The following is a 3210-nucleotide window of genomic DNA, read 5'->3' as shown; positions in this document are numbered from 1 at the left end:
GAAGAAAGACAGCTTCTTTAATAAATGGTGCTGGAAAAATTGGCTTGCCACTTGCCAAAGACTGAAAATAGACCCAAGTCTATCAGCATGCACCAAACTCAAGTCAAAATGGATCACAGATCTCAATATTAAAACACAAACACTAAATCTATTGGAAGAGAAAGTAGGTAAAAATCTTGAAGACATAGGTGTACACAGAGAGTTCATGAACAAAAACCAAACTGCCTGTGATATACTTCAAAGAATCAACAACTGGGATCTCATCCTACTGAAGAGTTAGTTTCTGCACATCTAAAGAAATCACCAGCAGAGTAAAAAGAAAACCCACAAGTTCGGAAAAATCTTTAGCTTACTGTCCCTCAGACAAAGGTCTTCTAGCTAGAACATATAAAGAATTAGGAAACATCAGCCCACTTCAACTCAAAGACTGAATCCAAAAATGGGCAGCTGAGATGAATACACACTTTTCAGATCATGAAATACAAATGGCAAATAACTACATGTGAAAATGTTCAACATCATTAGTCATTTGAGAAATGCAAATTAAAACAGCATTGAGATTCCATCTTACCCCAGTAAGAATGACTATCAGGGAGAAATCAACCAATATCAAATGCTGGCAAGGCTGGAGAAATAGGAACTCTTTTCCACTGCTGGTGGGAATGCAGACTTGTGAAACCACTGCGGGAATCAGTTTGGAGATTCCTCAGCAAACCAAGTCTAGAGGTCCTGTTCAATCCAGCTATTCCCCTTCTGGGTATTTTCCCAGAAGATCTGAAAACATCATTTCACAGTGATATATGTGCACCCTTGTTCATAGCAGCACAATTTGTAATTGCTGAATTGTGGAGCAACCCAATTGTCCATTCACTGAGGAATGGATAAAAAAATTGTGGTACTTTTATGTAATGGCATATTATTCACCTATACAAAAGATAAACTCGAGGCGTTTGTAGGGAAATGGTCACAACTAGAGACCATACTCATAAGAGAAATAAATCAGACCTGCATGTGTCAGAATCATATTGTCTCACTAGTTTAAGAACCTGAAAGAGTGAATAAAAACTAGGAAGTATTATAGACATTGTGAAATGAAAAGAAAATGCTCCAAAGTAAAGGGCAACTGGGATGTGGGAAAAGAGCAGGGAAAGAAGGTGAAATTATGTCTGTCTGTATGTATGTACAGGATAGCTAACATAGCTGTATTATTGTCTTCTATTACTTTACTGAAAGGAACAGCTAGTGATTACTTTTTGATCAGTCTTACATGTCTCTATTTGTTTTCCTGATAAATCACTTTGAAGATATCAATATGTAATACAACAACCATTGTTAATTTCCTACCACTTTGTCTGTAACTCTGTATTGTTTGTATTCTCCTTATGCGATTTTGTAAATGGATATCTGTTTGTCAATGTTTTCCTTCTTTTATGTTTAAAATAAATTTAAGAAAAGGAATAAGAAAACAGTGATTAGACAAAGATCACACACCACCTGAATTAAGTGTCATCTTTAATCTAAAAAGTAACAAACTGGGGCTGGGGATTTAGCTCAGCGGCAAAAGCGCCTGCCTGGCAAGCGCAAGGTCGTGAGTTCGGTTCCCGGTACCAGAGAAAAACAAAAAAAAAAAAAAAAAAAAAAAAAAAAAAAAAAAAAAAAAAAAAAAAAAAAAAAAAAGTAACAAACTGTCTAGTTATATTTCTCTCTCGAACCACAAACTTGGTAGTTACTGAGTCTCTAGGCATTGTGTTCAAAACTGAGAAGATTAAAAATTTAAGCATACATAAAACACGTCCTCAGATCCAACTAAGTGAGCCATGCTACATACAGGTTAATCTATACCAGTGATACTGCTTGCCTCTAGGAGGCTGGAAAATATCTCAAACAACCCCACTGGGAACTGTTACTTCAAGTAGCATTTTTCCAGTTTCCAACTTCTGAATAAAGATCGTATTATATTAATTCTCTTTCAGGAAACTTTTTGCAAGTTGTTTTATTTACAGTGCGAACTTTAAAAGTTCACTAAAGTTAACTGGATAATAAACTAAGCAGAAATCACTTTACAAAAAAAGGGAAAGCTCAAACTGTCAGCTTTCTCCATAGAATCCACAGTTCAGTAAAGGGAAACAGCAACTTTTGCTCTGACTAGAAGAAATTTAGTCATTGGTTTGGAATCTGTACTCCAACTACACATGCAGTGAGGACAATATTACGCTAACAATTAATTTGCTGCTGCATTTGTCTATTGTTTGTCTAATATTAACAATTATGAAAAGGTAAGTGCAACTAGTATTTGGAACAATCCTTACAATGTTGCAGTGTCAGGCACATTTCACTTCTCTTCACACCACTTGTTCTCCTTGCGTACCTGGGCTTCCTTCTCTTCATTAAAGTCATTTTTTATATGGAAGGTCTTGCAAATCTCCTAAGAAGTTTTCCCCTTGATCATATTGGCAAAAGTCTTGCATGTAGCATCAAGTAAACCTTTCATGTCTAGGTAGTTTGTTGTTAGAACAAATTTAAAAAGGATTTGTTCCTTGGTCAACTTTCAGAAATTCTTGTTCCCAAACAGGGAGTTCATGTGTTCACTTCTCTTTGTTCTCATTATCCTCAGGTGGAGGACGGTCCTCCTTGTGGTGAGTACACCACTGAATGACCTTTTAAAAATATTGCTGCATTAATATTTGGTAGAGGAACTTGGTCATCATCTCTTTCATCATTCATTCCCAAATATTTTAGCATGGTCTTGATTGTCACAGATTGTTTGGCAATTTCAATATCAACTTCAAATATCTCTCCATCAGAACTCTGCAAGTTAAGTAAGGTCATGGTGGTTGGGCTCTAGAGAACTGTAGACCCAAGGCAGATGAGAGCAGGAAGATGTCCCCACATGCAGGAAAAAGGCAGCAGATGAAGCCAGTCTACCGTGACACTTTTATCACTGTAACTTTGTAGTATAACTTGAAGTCTGGGACTATGATGCATCCTATTTTGGTCTCGTTACCCAGAATTGCTTTTGCTATTTTGAGTTTTCTCTGGTTCAAAATAAATTTTAAGATCGTTTTGTCTAGTTCTATGAGGAATGCTATTGGTATTTTCATTGAAATTGCATTAAAGTTGTATATTGGTTATGACCATTTTGACAATTTTGGTTCTGTGTATCCGGAAACAGGGAAAGCTCAAACAGGGGATATCTTTCCATTTTCTGGT

The 3210-nt window shown here is 36.3% G+C and overlaps 1 pseudogene; it reads right to left on the bottom strand.

Annotated features, from left to right (window-relative positions):
• Nucleotides 1-2332: 2332 nt before the first annotated feature.
• LOC102013636 lies at nt 2333-2829 on the bottom strand (annotated as a pseudogene).
• Nucleotides 2830-3210: the final 381 nt, after the last annotated feature.

The sequence above is a fragment of the Chinchilla lanigera genome, unplaced genomic scaffold (genome assembly GCF_000276665.1).
Source record: "Chinchilla lanigera isolate Chin_1 unplaced genomic scaffold, ChiLan1.0 scaffold00108, whole genome shotgun sequence".
Lineage (NCBI taxonomy): Eukaryota > Metazoa > Chordata > Mammalia > Rodentia > Chinchillidae > Chinchilla > Chinchilla lanigera.
Note: the sequence above shows the minus strand (reverse complement) of the source record. Positions and strands in the feature narration are given on the sequence as shown.